We start from the raw sequence: 7,455 nt of genomic DNA, 5'->3' as shown, positions 1-7,455 counted from the left end.
CTTCTTCTCCTTTCTTTCTTTTTCTCCTTATTGTTACAGCAGTCACGTTTGATGCAATCTCAGCCCATTATCCCTTATATATAAGGTAGCCCCAAGGGTCTGTTTGGCTGGCCCTCTTCAAGTATTGCTAAGGTTTGTTTGGTTTCCCTCTTAAATCCTTATAACTAAGGTTTGTTTGGCTGCCTTCTTAAGTTGGCTGCCCTCTTTTATTTCCATATAAATTATATACATACTATATATATATATATAATACCTAGTAGTCTATAAATTCATTTCCTATAAAGTATGCATTTCATGCCTCATTTAAGTCTCTTCCTATAGGGGTATAATGGGAATTTTGCACAATAGAGGTGGGCTCCACAGTGTAAAAACCCAAAAATTACATTCTGCTAGGAAAAATTGGCTGGACATTTTTGGACCTACCAGTGTGGGTGCGATCATACCAGCATAAATACACCAAATCCCATAAAACTCTGTAGTTAAGCGTGCTTGGGTGAGAGTAGTATTAGGATGGGTGACCCCCTGGGAAGTCCTCATGTCGCATTTTTTTTCCTACTATTCTTAATCTTGTACTTAAACTTACCTTTTTGTCCACCCCTCCTTATGAGTTCCCCAATGATATTGGCAAGCTGAACAGGAGCAGGTGGGGTCACTTCTGCTTTCTTGGCACTCCACAACTGCCAACCATGCCAGCATTGGCTTCCTCTGCTCTTTCTTCTTGCCTGTCCACAAGTAGGGGTATAAATATCAGATTAGGGTGTTACATTGAAACCCTGTATTACTTTCCACCCGATCACATGAAGACTGACAGAGCGAAGGCTAAAAAGTTTGAGGAGGGTTTGAGGGCAAGTATTGGAACACTACTAATTACACATCGCCTTCTGACATATACAGAAGTGGTTCAAACTGGAAAGCCTATAGAGGAGTAGCAGAGGGACAGTTATCATGCTTAGGCAACAAGAAGGGTAGGCATACCATCTGCTAGAAGGGGTTTCACTAGAGTAGTTGAAGTACCTTGCACTACTCAAGCTGCACCACAAATTAGCAGACCAGAAGTTGGCCAAGCATTACAATTAGCTAGGCCAGTAGCATCAGTACCTTAGTAAGTAGGTCCACAGAATAAGTGGTGCTTTTCATGTAAACAACTTGGACATAAGGTTAGGTTATGTTTTCGGATGAAATAGTTTTATATATGTGATCAATTTGGGCATATAGCTAGATTGTGTCCACAGAAGATGCTAGTAGACTCATATATGGAGCCCTCAACACCAACAGAAAGTTTAATGGTTTTGTTGTAACAAGGTATTAGAATGCAACATTTGCAAATGACAGTGAAAGAGTCCAAGGCTACCTATGAGATATTCACTAGTACGTTGTTGACATTGCTGAAATCCTTAAATGCTTTGTTGTACCTGGTATATCTTATTTAGTTAATAATGTTCTGTGCAATATTGGAACCTGAAACTATCCATTTGTTGTATCTTAATTCTCTGTTGTTAAGATACATAAAAGCTAAAGAGTCTGGCACACGAGTTGATAGTCAATAACCTACCAGTGGAGATGTGAGCTACATTGTTCCATCCACATACTTGGACGGGACTTGATAACTCGATTGAGCAAGTTAGTTATGAAGGAGTTTGATAACTGTGTTAGACATAGAGTGGCTACCTGCCTATAGAGCTCATGAGTGATGTGCGGAGTTACTGACCAAGCAAGTAAGGTGAAGAAGGCTAAAAAGGTGGTAATGTCCTCACCTAAGATAAAGGAGATGTTAGGCAAGGGTTGCGAAGCATATCTAGACTCTGTAATGACTTAAATATGAAAGTTACACCGTGTGTGTAAAGTTTTGGAAAAAGAATAGAGCGGTGTTAGTATCAGGATATAATAATTCCTATTAACACTACAAAAATAATATCAGACAATGATTCCTCGCATGACCTTAGCTTCAACGACTGCCCTTGAGTCATCAAAAAGAGTAAGGTTAAGTTCATTAGTAATTATTTTTTATTAGTAGTAGCAATCAACGGCGACTTCAGCTGTAAGTACAGAAAAGGCAGATGAAGTGGTATGAGGGTTTTCTTTATAAAGAAGTGAGAATGGTATCGGGAAGTTGATACCTAAAATTTGGTGTCACCCTATAGATCCAACATTGCTACTGGATCGGAATGACAAAGTCAGTATCAGAAATGTGGAATAGTGAGAATGATAACATATCCAAGTAAGGAGACCTGAGATTAAGTTGCATGGGTGATTTAAGAATAAGAAAACAATTTAAAATGTAAGAATGTGAAGAAACATTGTGGGGCATTGAGAATATGGATTATGTGATCAATTAATACATGTCGAGTATATGAAGATAGTATATGAAGGTTAAACATGAGATCTTAAATTGTGAAGATTTAAACTTTAAATCAGAGTGAACTATTGCTAATAAGACATGAATAGATAAGGGACCTGTATGGCCAATGAGTGTGTTAAGGTGTATTATTGAGATCAGCCAGTACTATTAAGGCATATGGCCATGTTATTAACACTAAGTGGAAATTTGATGTTGCAACTCAGTGGATAAGAGTGGTAATAAAGTGAACGGGATTGATCCTTGATGAATGATGATAAGGAGAGGGAAATTATAACACCCTAAATCAAAAGCAACTGAACCCAATATCCGGACATAGCTGGCACAAGGGCAATAGGCTATCCAGTTGGTTTGAAATGGAGTGGAACCAGTTCCACATTCTGTGGATTCGTAAGCCTAGGAGATAGGACAGTTGATGGGACGAAAAGGCTGTAACCGGCATACCATTCTGCTGCCAATTGCCTAGCCTATAGGACTGTCAGAGAAGAAAAAAAAGAGAGGTTTTTTTATGTGGGGCCCACCTCTCTGCAGCCCAACTCATCATGTCTACCCCAAACAATAGGCTTATTCGAGGGGCTTTTCCGAGACTTTAATTTAGGTTAGTATATGGGTTGTTGAGGTTGTTAGGTTCAACGTAGAACCCACATTCAGTTGTGTTAAGACTTATGAATATTTAACATGATGGTACAGTTCACATAGGAACCTAATTTAATTAGGGAGGGCGGTAACGGGAATTCAACGGTAACGATTGGATTTCGGGTTTTTAGGTGAGAAAATGTTTAATTTATTTTACGAAGTGTTTTGATATTTTTAGTTATGAGTGCCGTACGGAATGTGATGATTACTGTGATAGATTTATTTATATAAAATTTATATTTCACATTTTGTATGATTTTACCAACTATGATGTGATCGAGGTTTTACGGTTGTGTAATCTGGTAATTGTGCAGTGATAGTTGTAATATTAACTGTCTGGGCCACAATTTGGTAAAGGTTGCTTCTGGTACTACGGGTTCAGAGGTCAGTGTTACAGTTTTGACCACAGATGTGTGATTGGATGCTATGGATGCTATGTATTCATGTTGATGCATATACTTAGGATCATATCCCGTTACTATAACCTCTTGCCAATAGGGGTAAGTTATTGGCTAATCCCACTCGGTGGTAGGTTGCGGAGGACTACTTCGCTCGGATACAATGTACTGTATCCTGAGAGGGCACAGCATATTACAACATATTGTACACATAACTGTCGGACAATATGGGAGACCAATAACGGTGTGGGACCATGGCTATCAGGGGTTAGTATTTAGGGGTAAGCTGGGGGACCAAGGTTCTTTTTGGGACTGGCTGACTCCTTGCTGCAACTAGCTTGTATCTATCTCTGAGGCCCAACGTATTGGGTAGGGGATAGCACCTACATTGCTTGTAGTACTTAGACCTACATATTGAGACTTAGCAATTAGAATGGATAATTATAAATAAAATAGATCATGTGGTTTTACATCTGTGGATATTATTGTGAGTTTGCTGGTATCATAATGTTGGGTGTGCTAATTCTAAGTTTGTGAGGAGCTAAGGAGATGAATAGATAAGGGACCTGTATGGCCAATGAGTGTTAAGGTGTATTGTTGAAATCAGCCGGTACTACTGAGGCATATGGCCATGTTAATAACACTAAGTGGAAATTCGATGTTGCAACTCAGTGGAAAAGAGTGGTAATAAAGTGAACGAGATTGATACTTAATGATAAGCAGCCTTACAAATTTTGAGGACGAAATTTTTGTTAGGAGGGGGAAATTGTAACACCCTAAATCAGAAGTAGTTGAACCAAATGTCAGGACATCGCTGGCACAAGGGTAATAGGCTATCCTGATGAGAAGGTCAATATCAGAAATCTGGAATAGTGAGAATGATATATATGACAAGCAAGTAAACCTAAGACCAGCAGTGTGAATGCCGGTATAGAAGTCTGATTGCATCAAAGAGGGATATCTTGTAATATGATTAGTAATTTGAATTGAGAGAAATGATATGGAAGTGGAATCCATAGGTGTGGTTCTCCGGATGAGGTTGCTATGGTCGGTGGTGTAATACAAGGCATCCAACAAAGCCTTCAACAACAACAACGAGAAGTCCAACAACAGCATAGGGCATGATGATAGAGATAATTGTGACTATTTGTGCCAGGGAGACACCTATGGTACAACCCCTTATTATGCAGCCTACACCTTCTGCTCCTACTCTTTCAACTTTTACTGCGCTTGGAGTTTCGGCTACTGCATAACCGGCCAATGGTCTATCTTCTTAGGTAGTACCAGTACTAGTGATTCCCCCTGGGCAGCCTACACCAAAGACACAGCCAATTGCACCAGTGTGGATAGATAACTCCAAGTTAATGGAGAAATTTTCTATTGTACCGTCCACCTTATTTCAATTGAGTGACCCAAGACCTGTTGGCTCCAGCTAATTAGTTAGAGGGTGTCGAGAAAGCTTTTACAGATTTGGGGTGCACAAATGAACAAAAGATTTTATGTGATAGTTATCAACAGCAGGAAGCACATGCTTGGTGGAAGGCCACGAGACCTATATTACTGGCCACCCATCCCAACTCAACCTGGGATCAATTTGTGGAGACCTTTTGTTGGAATTATTTCCCTGATAGTGTCAGAGTAGGCATAATTTATGGCTTGTGCACAAGGGCCAAAATTTGTTATTAAGTATCAATAATAGTTTGAAGCCCTGTATTACTTTTCGTTAGGTCACATAAAGACTGATAGAGCGAAGGCCAAGAAGTTTGAGAAGGGTTTGAGAGCTAGTACTGGAACCCTACTAATTACACATCATCTCCAGACATATACATAAGTGGTTCAAATAGGCAAGTCAATAGAGGAGAAGCAGAGAGACAATTGTGACGGTCGGGCAGTAAGAAGAGTAGGCATACCATCTGCTTGCTTGGAATTCACATAAGAAGTTTGTAGACTCATGTGTGGAACCCTCAACACCAACAGCTAGTTAACCGGTTCAGATGTTACTAGGTATTAAAATGTGGCATTAGCAAATAACAGCGATAGAGGCCTGTGCTACATCTGAGATATTCACAAGGACGCTGTTGGCATTGCTGAAATCCTTACTTTTACTGTCGTACCTATTATATCTTATTTATTTAATAATCTTATGTGCAATATTAGAACCTGATACCTTCATTTGTTGTATTCCCTGCTATTAAGATATATAAAAACTAAATAGTCTATCACAAGAGTTGATAGTCAATATCCTAACAGTGGAGATGTGAGCTACAATGTTCCATCCACATACTTGGATTGGACTTGATAACTCGATTGAGCAAGTTAGTTATGAAGGAGTTTGATGATTGTCTTCGACACGGAGTGGCTACCTGCCTACAGAGCTTTTTTGTTATGTGCGGACTTACTACCCAAGAAAGTAAGGTGAAGAAGGCTAAATAGGTGATAATGTCCGCACCTAAGATGGAGATATTAGGCAATGGTCGCAAAGCATACCTGGATTGCACAATGACTTAAATATGAAAGTTACACCATATCTGTAAAGTTTTATAAAAAGAATAGAGTGGTGGCAATATCAGGATATAATAATTCCAATTGATGATGTAAAAATAATATCATACAATGATTCTAGTCATGGCCTTTATCTTCACCGACTGCCCTTGAGTCGTGAAAAAGGACAAGGATGAGTTCATCAACAATTACTATTGATAAGGTGTAGTAATCGACGGCAACCTTGCCCGTAAGTACTAAAAATGCTGATGAAGTGGTATGAGGGTTTTGGTTATAAAGAAGTGAGAATGGTATCGGGAAGTTGATACCTAAAATGTGGTGTCAGCCAATAGATCCAACATTGCTACTGGATTGAAATGACAAGGTCAGTATCAGAAATATGGAATAGTGAGTATTGATAACATATCCAAGCAAGTAGACCTGAGATGAAGTTGTATGGGTGATTTAAGAATTAGAAAACAATTTAAGGTAAGAATGTGAGGAAACATTATGGGCATTGAGAATATGGATTATGTGATCAATGAATATATGTCGAGTACGTGAAGAAAGTATATGAAGGTTAAAATATAAGATCTTAAATTGTGAAGATTTAAACTTTAATTTAGAGGGAACTGTGTGGCTAATAAGACATTGGTGGAATATTGAGAATAGTTAACATGGTTTAACGTAGTAAGAGGTTCAGCAGTGTGAATGTGGGTATGGAAGTTTGATTGCATCAAAGAGGGATATCTTATATTATAATTAATAATTTGGATTGAGAGAAAGGATATGGAAGTGGCATCCATAGGTATGGTTCTCATGGAGTAAAGAGAGTGAAACTGTGGTTCAACAAATACAGAATCCATGTGTAATCCGAGGACTTTGTAAGTCTTTTCGGTGATCTGATACGAGTACCCTAGAAAAGATACATGGGTGAGATAGAAATAATATTTGTTTGTGCGAAGATATATCAAGGTAGATATTGGAAAGTAGGGCGTAGAGTGGTATACTAATTTCTTAGTTTGTGAGGAGCTAAGGAGATGAATAACTAAGGGACATGTATGGCTAATGAGTGTATTAAGGTGTATTGTTGAGATCATCCAGTACTACTAAGGCATATGGCCATGTTAGTAACACTAAGTGGAAAGGGGAATAGCTGTACCTACTGCTGCCGCATGTATGCTACTGCAATAGATGCTCCTGTTGTACTTTGTTACAGCTGAGATGAGGCTGCTACTGTAGAGAATGGTGCATTCAGGTCAAGAGGAGTGCAAGGTTTCTGTCCAAGGGTTCAATGCATGCAGCTGTATATGGATTCTTACTGCAATTGGTGTTTCTACTGTTGACCACATATCATGAGGTGGGAATTCACCACTGAATTTACTGTACAATAGTGTAGTGATAATTTAGATGTAGGTTTAGCCATGTATCCAAGCATGCAGCCACCAAGAATTGGGAATTTTTGACTTCATGCATCGGATTTGGCTTAATTCAGTTGTGGAGACCTGAGATGGGTGTAGCATGCATGCTGAATTTCTGGAAGGGCAGTAGCATGTTAGGGTTATGGCTGCATGTGTAATTGTG

The 7,455-nt window shown here is 39.1% G+C and overlaps 1 pseudogene; it reads left to right on the top strand.

Annotated features, from left to right (window-relative positions):
- Positions 1-429: 429 nt before the first annotated feature.
- On the top strand, positions 430-547 carry LOC122064147 (annotated as a pseudogene).
- Positions 548-7,455: the final 6,908 nt, after the last annotated feature.

The sequence above is a fragment of the Macadamia integrifolia genome, unplaced genomic scaffold, assembly GCF_013358625.1.
Source record: "Macadamia integrifolia cultivar HAES 741 unplaced genomic scaffold, SCU_Mint_v3 scaffold1545, whole genome shotgun sequence".
NCBI lineage: Eukaryota > Viridiplantae > Streptophyta > Magnoliopsida > Proteales > Proteaceae > Macadamia > Macadamia integrifolia.
Note: the sequence above shows the minus strand (reverse complement) of the source record. Positions and strands in the feature narration are given on the sequence as shown.